This window comes from Onthophagus taurus, chromosome 5 (genome assembly GCF_036711975.1).
Source record: "Onthophagus taurus isolate NC chromosome 5, IU_Otau_3.0, whole genome shotgun sequence".
In the NCBI taxonomy this organism is placed as follows: Eukaryota; Metazoa; Arthropoda; class Insecta; order Coleoptera; family Scarabaeidae; genus Onthophagus; species Onthophagus taurus.
Window position 1 is genome coordinate 9,765,945 of NC_091970.1, and position 12,185 is coordinate 9,778,129.

Genomic DNA, 12,185 nt, shown 5'->3' on the forward strand with positions numbered 1-12,185 from the left:
TCATTTTATTTACATTTTGTGGTTGACAGCTTCAAAATTGCTTGAAAATGTTTTAATTTTAATTCATAAATAATTCCTTAAAAGTAACAAATCAAGAATTAAATTATTTCTAAATCGTATTAGGTGAGTGTAAATTAAGTATCACGACAGTTTTTTTTTGTCTACATGTTGATAAAAAAGCATTTAGTGAATAATTGTTTTGTTTGCAGGGAACATAACCTCAAACGAACGTTTCATATTAACGGTGAGTACTAACTCTATTTAAAAATGATTAAATTTTAGGTTTTTATTGAATCCTTATGTATTTAATAACTAAATTAATATTAAAAAATCTTATTAAAAAGAAATGTACCGCCATCTATCGGTTTTAATCGCAGTTTAAAGTCGTTAATGAAGTTAGGCAAATCAAATTTATTAACTTTTTTATACATTTTGCATTAATTTAATTGATAAATCAACGTTAATTAGCTCTTTTACAACTAAAACGAGGCACTTAATTGATTTTTCCATATTTAGTAATAAATTCAAATAATAAAATTTAATACACCTGGGTTTAGTTTGAAGCCAACTTCATTTTATTTACATTTTGTGGTTGACAGCTTCAAAATTGCTTGAAAATGTTTTAATTTTAATTCATAAATAATTCCTTAAAAGTAACAAATCAAGAATTAAATTATTTCTAAATCGTATTAGGTGATTGTAAATTAAGTATCACTATATTTTTTTTGTCTACAAGTTGATAAAAAAGCATTTAGTGAATAATTGTTTTGTTTGCAGGGAACATAACCTCAAACGAACGTTTCATATTAACGGTGAGTATTAACTCTATTTAAAAATGATTAAATTTTAGGTTTTTATTGAATCCTTATGTATTTAATAACTAAATTAATATTAAAAAATCTTATTAAAAAGAAATGTACCGCCATCTATCGGTTTTAATCGCAATTTAAAGTCATTAATGAAGTTAGGAAAATCAAATTTATTAACTTTTTTATATATTTTGTATATATTTAATTGATAAATCAACGTTAACTAGCTCATTTACAACTAAAACGAGGCACTTAATTGATTTTTACATATTTAGTAATAAATTCAAATAATAAAATTTAATACACCTGGGTTTAGTTTGAAGCCAACTTCATTTTATTTACATTTTGTGGTTGACAGCTTCAAAGTTGTTTAAAAATCTTTTAATTTTAATTCATAAATAATTCCTTAAAAGTAACAAATCAAGAATTAAATTATTTCTAAATCGTATTAGGTGAGTGTAAATTAAGTATCACTATATTTTTTTTGTCTACAAGTTGATAAAAAAGCATTTAGTAAATAATTGTTTTGTTTGCAGGGAACATAACCTCAAACGAACATTTCCAATTAACGGTGAGTATTAACTCTATTTAAAAATGATTAAATTTTGTGTTTTTATTGAATCCTTATGTATTTAATAACAAAATGAATATAAAAAAATGTTATTAAAAAGAAATGTACCGCCATCTATCGGTTTTAATCGAAGTTTAAAGTCGTTAATGAAGTTAGGCAAATCAAATTTATTAATTTTTTTATATATTTTGTATTAATTTAATTGATAAATCAACGTTAATTAGCTCTTTTACAACTAAAACGAGGCACTTAATTGATTTTTACATATTTAGTAATAAATTCAAATAATAAAATTTAATACACCTGGGTTTAGTTTGAAGCCAATTTCATTTTATTTACATTTTGTGGTTGACAGCTTCAAAATTGCTTGAAAATGTTTTAATTTTAATTCATAAATAATTCCTTAAAAGTAACAAATCAAGAATTAAATTATTTCTAAATCGTATTAGGTGAGTGTAAATTAAGTATCACGACAGTTTTTTTTTGTCTACAAGTTGATAAAAAAGCATTTAGTGAATAATTGTTTTGTTTGCAGGGAACATAACCTCAAACGAACGTTTCATATTAACGGTGAGTACTAACTCTATTTAAAAATGATTAAATTTTGGGTTTTTATTGAATCCTTATGTATTTAATAACAAAATTAATATAAAAAAATGTTATTAAAAAGAAATGTACCGCCATCTATCGGTTTTAATCGCAGTTTAAAGTCGTTAATGAAGTTAGGCAAATCAAATTTATTAACTTTTTTATACATTTTGCATTAATTTAATTGATAAATCAACGTTAATTAGCTCTTTTACAACTAAAACGAGGCACTCAATATTTACATATTTAGTAATAAATTCAAATAATAAAATTGAATACACCTAAGTTCAGTTTGAAGCTAATTTCACTTTGTTTACAGTTGTGATTTTGCGAGTGACAGCTTCAAAATCGTTTAAAAAAATCTTTCAATTTTAATCATAATATTTCGTTAAAAATAACATTTCGTGAATCAAATTTCTTCTAAATCGCATCAGATAAGCGTAAGTTAAGTTTCACAATGATTATTCGACGTTTAGAAGCATTAAGTTAAGTTAACATAACCTCAAACGAACGAATTAAAACAAATATTAATGCGTTATAAAAATCACAACGAATAATAATTAAGCTTTTACAACTAATTTCTAATTTTTATTTGTTTATTAAATAAAAAATTATTTAATTTTCAAGTGCAGGGTATGCAACCAACATAACAGCCGTGCAAAATAGGATGTCTAACTCTGAATGTTTAGTTCAAATTTTGAATTAACTTTATAAGATTTTGTTTATAATTATTTCTTTTCTTAGAACGGGTTCTTTCTTGTGATTTTTTTTCAAAAACGTGTTAACCACATACCAAGTTAGGTATTCAGTTCCAACAAGAGAATACATTATGTCTCACCGTTTGTCCGATTAAATATTGACTATCGCCGAGGAAAAACGGTTAAGAGACCCCGAACCGAAAGTGTTAAGTGACGCGTACATAAGTTATGTTAATAAGTAGTATTTGACATTTCTCGAACTGTTACAATATTTGATTTAAAGAGGTGACGATACTTCTGTAGAAACTAGAAATATCAACAAGTAAAAATGAAAATTTTTAATGTAAAACGTTTTAGACCAAATTAGCTTCAATTAAACAAAATAATTCAAAAACCAAATTTACTTAGGTACAGTTTTGATTTAAAAGTTTCTTTTAATAAATTTTCGTTGAATACGCCTCTGTTTTTAAGATTATTAGATCGGTGTGGTCCATCAGTTGGGAGTTAAGCAGACGGGACTGAGTAACAAGCGACCAAAACAGACTGAAAAGAGTTTAAGCGAAAGAAGAAGGGGACTCGGCGATACTTCGAGTTACCTTCATGGTCTTCTTGTTGGATTTCTTAAACCCCGCGGGGCCAGAAGGGCGTGACCGAGCGCAACGTGTAATTTGTGTGTCAACAGAGAATAATAACGGGCATCTTAACAAGTTTCGTTAATCTCCTTATTTATATACGAAGTTGTACGGAAAAAGGGGGGCTTTATTCGCATCTCTTTCGATCTGCCGCTTATTACTAAGTCCCGAGGTTATGCAAATCGCACGAACCGATCACGATGGGGCGTTGTAACCCCAAGAACGAAACGTATTTGTTTTTCGTAAATTGTTTTCCAGGCCCAGCCAGAGCTCCTTTGTGATTAACTTTTTTTTGAGAAGAACCGACCAAAGAATGTTTCTTTGGTAGAGGTTTATAGGTAGATAAAAATCAAAATTATAAGTAGATATAAATAAACTCATTTTATAAAGTAATTTTATACTTAATTTATTAATTAAATTGTTGAGTAGATTGGTGTTGATGCTACTCTAAAATCACCTAGTGTAGTGTTTGTGTAAGAAGACATCGACGAAAGTGAACTTAAGGATTATAAACAACCTCAAGATATTCTATATTAAGAATATAAGGGACTCTCAACTTTGATAAGGAACTGTACGCTACTTCAGAGACAGTATTAGAGGATATCAGAGATGATTGGACACTGAAACAGCATTAGGGAGAAGAATCATTTCAGGAAGTACAAGACATAACACAAAGTCTTGGTTCACTCAAGAAGTGAAGGATCTAGCTGGTTAAATAAGACCAAGACGCATACTGATAAACATTGATAGATGAAATAGAGACACCCTGTTTAACATAATTATCAAAAGTAATAGAATGAGACTGACAAAGAGGAATTGACGATTGTCATGGGTGACATAAATGCTAAGATCACCAAAGGAAGATGACAGGTTTGCGAGGTGCTGTAAAAGCTTGATAGTAAGCTTGATTGGGACTGTTCTGCATATAGGTATTAGTACAAACATGTTGCGATTTAAATTATGACGTGTATCTTGATTTTAGAAAGCCTGCGATAAAGTTCAACATCATAAGATGCTATAAAATGATGAAAGATTCAGAAGTTGATGACAAAGACACAAAGATAATAGCAAATTTATACTTTGAACAAGAAGCGAAGTACGCTTAGATAATCAAACGGCATGTAACTAAAATGAGTAAACAGAATATCATACCTGGAAGTCGAATAGTCAAAGCACAAACAACCTGTTGAAAAGAATAGACCAGAAAGTCGGTTGGTTGAAGCGCTGAAAGTAATATTGTATATTGTATAAGACATGTAAGAAAAATACTCCTTACTATATCGAATAATACAGAGGAAAATAATGGGAAGAAGAAGTGTTTCATAACTGTTTTGCGTTAACGTAAACAAAGAAATGATAGCTAATCTAATAGCTAATTATGATCAACGATCGATGCAATTATGACACTTAAAGAAGAAAAGGAATCAATAGAAGTTGCTCATACTGATACCAATCATTCAGAGAAGTATAGTATGGAAATCTCAGTACATAGATCAGGTCATCATAGACCAAAAAGAAGAAGTTAGAACACAAACAACAAGAGTAGAGGTGTTATCGAGGTACATGTCAGATGTAATATAGAGGAACAAATACTTATAAACAAAAAATAAGGTGAGCATATAAAAGACAATTGTAAGAGCAGTAAGAGCACTTCGAGCAGTTGCTGGCTCTCTTTACTAGACACCATAAGAAGCGAAGAAATTGGAGAAAATTTTGAGGTTCAGGACGCAGTTGGCGCAATGTTGACGAACATCATAATGTTTATACAAGGTGATTCTCAACCTATACGCATAAACTTGGGTATTTACTCCTCATGACGAATAATGACTAATAGGCGAAAAAAATTGTAGTAAAAGTTTTTTAGTTTCCTAGATATCCGATATAATCGGCGACATCTAGATAATGTGTTTCGTGGAAGATGGATAGGTCGAGATGGTCCAATGGCCTGGCCACAGTGGTCGTCCGGCCTCAATATATTGCAAAATCAGATACATGGTGCTGCCCAGACAATCCGCAAACACCCTGGTTTAGGCCGTGCTAGTGTGAGATCGTGGATTCGGGGAGCCCAATTGATAGAAAATATGGGAAATAACTCCGAACACTTGCTGTGATGTTATTTTTAATTTGTCCTGAGAAATAAATCCCTCAAATTATGCGTATACAGGGTGTCCCGTTAAGCGTACGGAGCGGCTGTATCTCAACAACGGTGATGCCTAGAGGTTTGGGAAAAAAATCCTTATAAGCAAAGTGGGCAAGAGAAACAGCTGGAAATTATTTTGAAGTTCGTTAAAAGATACTTTCAGTAAGACCGCTTGGTTTAAAACAAATAAGCTAGAGGGCGTTATCTGCAGCGGTTACATATTTTTGTGATTTTTTAAAAAAAGTTAAATGGAGCGGTACTATTTACTTGACAGACCGTTAATCACCATAAAATTTGCTAAATATTAGTGAAAGCCGCATCTCGATATCTCCATCCATTTTCGAATTATAAAAGAAAATGTTAAAAATTCGTATATCTTAATCGGATCAAGTTACCTTAGGAAACAAATAAGAGAGAACAAAAATTTTATTATCTAGAACCTTCCTTCACACTTTATCCAAGCTTAGAACTGCTTCAAAACTACTTTTGAGGCGTGTTGAAAAGCCAACGGATCAATGAAACATCAACAATGATAATAAAACAAAATAAACCAAAACACTAGAATAACTTAAATTTTTGGCAAAAACCTGGTTATTGGTTTTTCTTGAAAAGTCAGGTCGTTTAGTCTACCCAATAGATAAAGGGGTGAAACCAATGTGGGTTCTGCTCGAACCAAGAATGCATATTATGAAAGTTTACATCAGCTTGTGGACAGATGCTTCATGCATCCATAGCATTTGTGATAAAAGGTTTGGATTTGCCCAAATCATATTTAACAGTCAATGATAATAGTTCAGTCTGTTATCATAATCGGTATCTGTTAAGGCCTGATGAAACAACGTGGTGGAGATATAATTCTCTTGAGAACTCTTGTGGACAATTGTTTTCGGAGTTACCAGATTATGAGGGATCACATTGCGCACCAATGTGATTTACGAATTCATAGAGACACGTTGCCAGTTTTCCGTAATCGCTAAGTCAATCTTAAAAACACTTCTAGAGAAAAATGTCTTTCTTTGTCGTAATTGCATTGCACATTTTTGCCATGCAGTTGCATCGTATTCGAAACATTGAAAATAAATCATCATACGCTCTATCATAAGCTTCTGCGTTAGTAAATGACATGTTTACAGTTACCATGGTTATGTGATTTGTTTTTCTCGATGAGGTAACTGGATTCGATTGATGGCACTCGAGTTGTTAACATTTTCTTCTATAATTCGAGAACGGGTGGCGATATCGAGATGCGATTTTCACTAAAATTTTGCAAATTTTAAGGTGACTAAGGGTCTGTGAAGTAAATAGTATCGTTCCATTTAACTTTTCTTCAAAAATCACAAAAATATGTAATCGCTGCAGATAACGTCCTCTAGCTCATTTGTTTTAAAGCAAACGGTCTTACTGAAAATATCTTTAAAAAGAGCATAAAATGCTCTTTCAAACAACACCGAAAATATTCAAATCGGTTGAATGGTCTTGGAGATAATAAAATGTAAACATATGAAAACGCATTGGCCTCCCCTTCCCTTATTATGACAGATATGAGAAATATCGCAAAACAAAAGCGATGCGGTATTATCCAAGCTATTAAATGATGTTGTCAAAGTTATAGCTCATCGTCTAAGTTTCTGAGATAGCGGGAACTTTATGTTTCTCAATGGCAGTTACGGCCCCTAGCGGTCGAATTACGAACTTCTAAATAATTTCCAGCTATTTTTCTTGGTCACTTTGCTTATAAGGATTTTTTTCCCAAACCTCTAGGCCTTACCGTTCTAGAGATATAGCCGCTCCGTACGCTTAGCGGGACACCTGTATGTTGGAATCACCCTGTAGATGATGGAGAAGATGTTGAAAAGGACCAGGATAGTGTTAAAACATGTCAGGGATTATGTTTACAAATGTTAGGAATGATGGAGCGGGGTATTATAGATTATGCGACGGTGAATAATATTAAGGGCAATGCTAAGGAGGATATCAATCATATTGAAAGATATAACGAATTACGCTTCGTACATCAAATGCTACAAGATATTGAGTAATGCTAGAACAGTGCTGAGAGATGTCTGAGATAATATTGATGAATTTCGTGAACGGTGTTGAGGAAGGTTGGCGAGACTGTAGACATCTAGGATGGCGTTACAATGTATCTATAAGTAATGTACTACAGTGTATCTATAGTAAATGACGATGTTGAGAGATGTTGTAAACGATGAGGCGAAACCCGCGTAATATTAGGGTTAATGAGTAGGAAGGTGTTAAAGCTGACAATGTAGAAGGATTTTGTAGACGATGGAAGAGGAGAAAGATCAGTGATGACGTTGGAGGAGGGATTATGAATGCTATACAGCATTTCCCAAAAGTAACGGATAAATCCTCTTTCACATTCCGTAATAAAAATGAATCCCCCATTTTTGCTATTTGAAAAAAATATCGATGACGTCATAGCTCATTTAAAAATGGCGGAATAATTTAAAATCTATACCGAAATTTAAATCTTTAGACCCGCCTCAGCGATTTTTTCATAAACTTTTGGGAAACACTGTATATTAGGTTGTATATACAGTGTTTCCCAAAACTGTATATTGTTATTGTAAGATAATTGAAAACATGTTGAGTGAGGCCAGATAAATGTTGAAAGATTGCAGAAACAGTGTAGAGGGATTCCATGGATCTTAATAAAGAGAATATTGAGCAAGGTAATGTTGAGACATATCATAAACAATAATGACGAAGACCAAGCACGATTTGTTGATAATATCAGGGGCTATTCTGAGTGATAACTAGGGTAATATTAAGATGTTGAGGGAGATCAGAACATTGTTGGAACCATGTTTAGCATAGAGATCTTGAAAACTAGCGGAGATAGAGAGAGACTATTAAATAGGGAAAGAATTGCAGTTTCATGAACTCAATTTAATGAGCTTTTTGTTTTTTGGATAAAATGCATGACTAATAACTAGATATCTCAAAAAAATCGTTTTTTGTATTGATAAATACGTTTGGTTTTGACAGCTTAAGGCAAACATAAGTTTCGTTTAGTTTCTAATTAACTTTGATTGAGGTTTTGTAAATTATAATCAATATGAATTTTTCATGCATGTATGATAATTTGGGCGAATATGGATCTTTCTGTAAACCAACTAAGGATGCAGGAGGCATAAATGAAGAGACAGAAGTAAATATATTAGCACAACGTATTGTCGTAAGAGTACTAAAAAAGCATAGATTTCATTATATAAAATGGCAGTTTCACAAACACTACACCCAGATGACTACAATAAGCGTGTAGAATATTGTACGCGGTTTATTAACATGTGTGAAGCTGATCCACAGTTTGGATTAAAGTTTTGTGGACAAATGAAACATAGAAGATAGACAATAATAGACATAAGCAACATTTATGGATGTAGGAAAATCCGCATCATGTTCAACAGAGGAGACCTCAAGTTAAGTTTGGATTTAATGTTTGGTGCGGTGCAATTTGTTCAAGAATTCTGACTCCGTACATTTTTTATGATACGTAAACGGAGATCGTTATCTTCACTAATCGATAATATGTTGGATCAATTGCCCCTGCAGACACGTCATTTACTTAAATGGTTTCCACCACATAATAAGCTAACGGTACGAAATCATTTAAATTGAACTTTTCCGAACTCATGGATAGCAAGAAATCCGCCGGTTGCATGGCCACCATGGAAACTTACGTTTGCCTTAAGCTGTCATAACCAAACTTGTCTATCAATTGTTTCCATGGTGTACTACCTGAACAGTTTGCAAATTAAAAGAATAAATGGCTATAATTTATTTATTAATAAAAATATTGATGTCAAGTGGTATATCATTAGAATAGTTGAATAGAAGATGTTGAGCGATAATAAGCCAGAAATTATATAGAAGGATATTGTGAACAATGACGACGAAATCTAAAATGAAAATATTCTTGAAACATATTCTTGATTTACTGGTGTATTAGTATGGATCGATTTTCACTACCGAATACTTCATTACTTTATCGATTGGAACCATTTTAAACTTATCAATTTTGTTCTAAATCATGTCTACCGTGGCGCCTGCATATTTTGCTGTATCCATAAATGTTTACAATACTACATCAAGCAAACAGATGTTGAACAAGAAGATAATATTAATATATTTTTCAACATATTTTATACTTCGTGGTGTTCAACACCCTTAGGGCAGGTGGTTCATGAATGACTCTCCCGTTTTCCTGTCTAGGTATAATCTTTTTCAATTTAATAGTCTTGTTATTTATAATAATCGAACGACGATCCTTTTGTTAACCTACATGGTTATTTTCCAGTGTTAGAATTTCTGTATCAACCAAATAACGGTTGCCATTTACTGCCCACATTAATATTTAGCTGTGTCGATTTTTATAGTAGGTGTACAAAATACTCTTGTTAGAGTCTTTTTTTGTTCAACGATGTTAATGGAAATTAGTGTATTGATGTATTTTACAGCCAATTGGACCGATTTAGTACTATTATGTTGACGAAGGCGAATATTGGAGGATATTAGAATCGTGTTGAAAGATGTCGGTGACAACGTATCGAAGACGATTCTATTAATATTGATGTATATTAGTTAATAATGTTTTGCAGTATCAAGGACGATATTGATATAAAATGAGGAAGATGTGAACTAAGGCCAATGAAGATGTTGGCGGTTAACAGATGCGATATTGAGAGATATCAGGAATCATGTTTGGCGATATCAAAGATAATGCGGAATATGTTGGAATATGTATCTTTAGCTTTTTACGACAAATCTAACAAATTTCTAACTAAAAAAGTTTCTAAATCAATTCCAATGTTGCAAAAGTCAATAATAATGCCATCTTTATGTTCTGAGATATTGCTCTGCAGCATAAAGCAAAAAACTGATAGTAATACAAAGTATCGGTTGATACCATTCCGAAATACTCTATATTCCTTGACATCATATAAATTATACAGGGTGCCCGGAAATTGCGTTCATATATTGAAAGGTGTGATTCTACATAAAAAATCATGAAGAAAAGTTCATATAAAGGTGTGTCCTAAAATGCTTCCTAAGGGAGGTAGAGCGCTTTGAAGAAGACGTTCAATATGAGGTTATTTCTCATTATTTCAAAAACTACTAGGGTTAGAAACACGAAATTTTGCATATCCAGCTATTTTTATGGGGCGAATACGATAATCGAATAAAAAATTAGAAGGAATGTGCAGTTGCGGAAATAAGGGATAGGGGGCGCAATTTATTTCCCATATTTTTTTTGCTTTGATCTTTTCACTATTTTAACCTCAAAATTAGAATCTACGGAAAAAAATACATAAAAAATGTTCTGCTTATAAAATGGTCTACGACCACTTGTTTTCAAGATAAATAATACTAAGTAAAATACTGCACACAAACATGTGTATTAAACTATCACAAAAATCTTAATAGGCTTCTTTCATTGGTTTGATTTAAGCTGTCAAATGGGTGGTAAAAAATTACTTCGTACATAGTCAAAAAATTTTTTTTCCAATCATGGTTAATTTTATCAAAATGATTCAAATGATGATTATTACTAATTTTTCATAATAACTTAAAATTTTACCAAAACCTTAAAAAAACAATCTAAACAAAACGTATTAACAATTTAACAAAAATAAAAAGTTTAACTTTAAACATTAACAAAAAGTACTTAAATTTTTAACAAATAACACCAAAAAAAGTTATAAGAATTGTTCAAAAATTCCACCATCCATGTCAATGCAACATCTCACTCGATTAATTAATGAACGTCTTACTTTCCAAAAAATACCTTGTTTGTTTCGAATAGTGTTACAACCGTCCTTCACACGTTGTTCTAGCTCTTCGACATTGTTAACTGGTGTTGCATACACTAAATATTTAAGATAACCCCAGAGAAAGAAGTCTATGGGATAAGTCTGGCGAACGTGCGGGCCATGCTACGGGCGCTCCTCGACCTATCCATCTTTCACGGTAGGTTTCATTTAAATATTGCCGTACTTGAACGCTGAAATGAGGAGGAGCCCCATCATGCATAAACCCTTTTCCCTTCGTGTTTGATACGGTACTTCTTCCATCAGTTCAAACAAGGTATTTTGCAAAAAGTTAAGATAAGTTGTACCGTTGAGACGGTTATCAAGTACATGCGGACCAATTAAATGATCCCCAATAATACCAACCCATACATTAATAGAAAATCTTTCTTGATGTTTCGTGGCTAAAACAGTGTATGGGTTTTCATCGGCCCAAACATGGATATTATGGAAGTTAATGACGCCATCTCGGGTAAATCCAGCTTCATCGGTAAACAACACTTTTTCCGGAAAATTTCTGTCATGGCGCCATTGTTCCATAATCCAACGACTGAAATGTAGTCTTTGGATGCTATCGGTGGGTTTTAAGGCCTGCACCTTTTGGAAATGATATGGATGCAGTAGCTGATCTTTAAATACCTCCCAAACGGTGGTTTTCGGCACATTTTCTTGTACCGATAATCTCCTAGTGCTTACCGTAGGATTGATAGCTACTGCATCGAGCACCCTTTCTTCCACTTCTACAGTCTTCGTAGTGCATGATCTTCCACAGTCGTAACGATTTTCCTTAAAGCGCCCAGTTTGACACAATCTTCTATGAATAGAAGCGAACGTTTGTTCACAGGGAAGTTGTAGGTTTGGATATCGTTCTGCGTACAATCTTCGTGCTTCTCTGGCATTTCCATCAGCTCTA

General features: G+C 32.5%; 1 protein-coding gene across 2 annotated transcripts in view; it reads left to right on the forward strand.

The window, feature by feature from the left end:
* The first annotated feature begins 1,345 nt into the window (after positions 1-1,345).
* LOC111420014 (frizzled-4-like) overlaps positions 1,346-12,185 on the forward strand; it is a 72,007-nt gene continuing 61,167 nt past the window's right edge. Inside the window, exon 1 of one of the 2 annotated variants that reach the window (XM_071196059.1) lies at positions 1,346-1,380. The gene's annotated coding sequence lies outside the window, so the exon portion shown is untranslated. Of the gene's footprint in view, positions 1,381-1,915; positions 1,951-12,185 lie in introns of those variants that run through there. The other variant, XM_071196058.1, reaches the window with a different exon arrangement.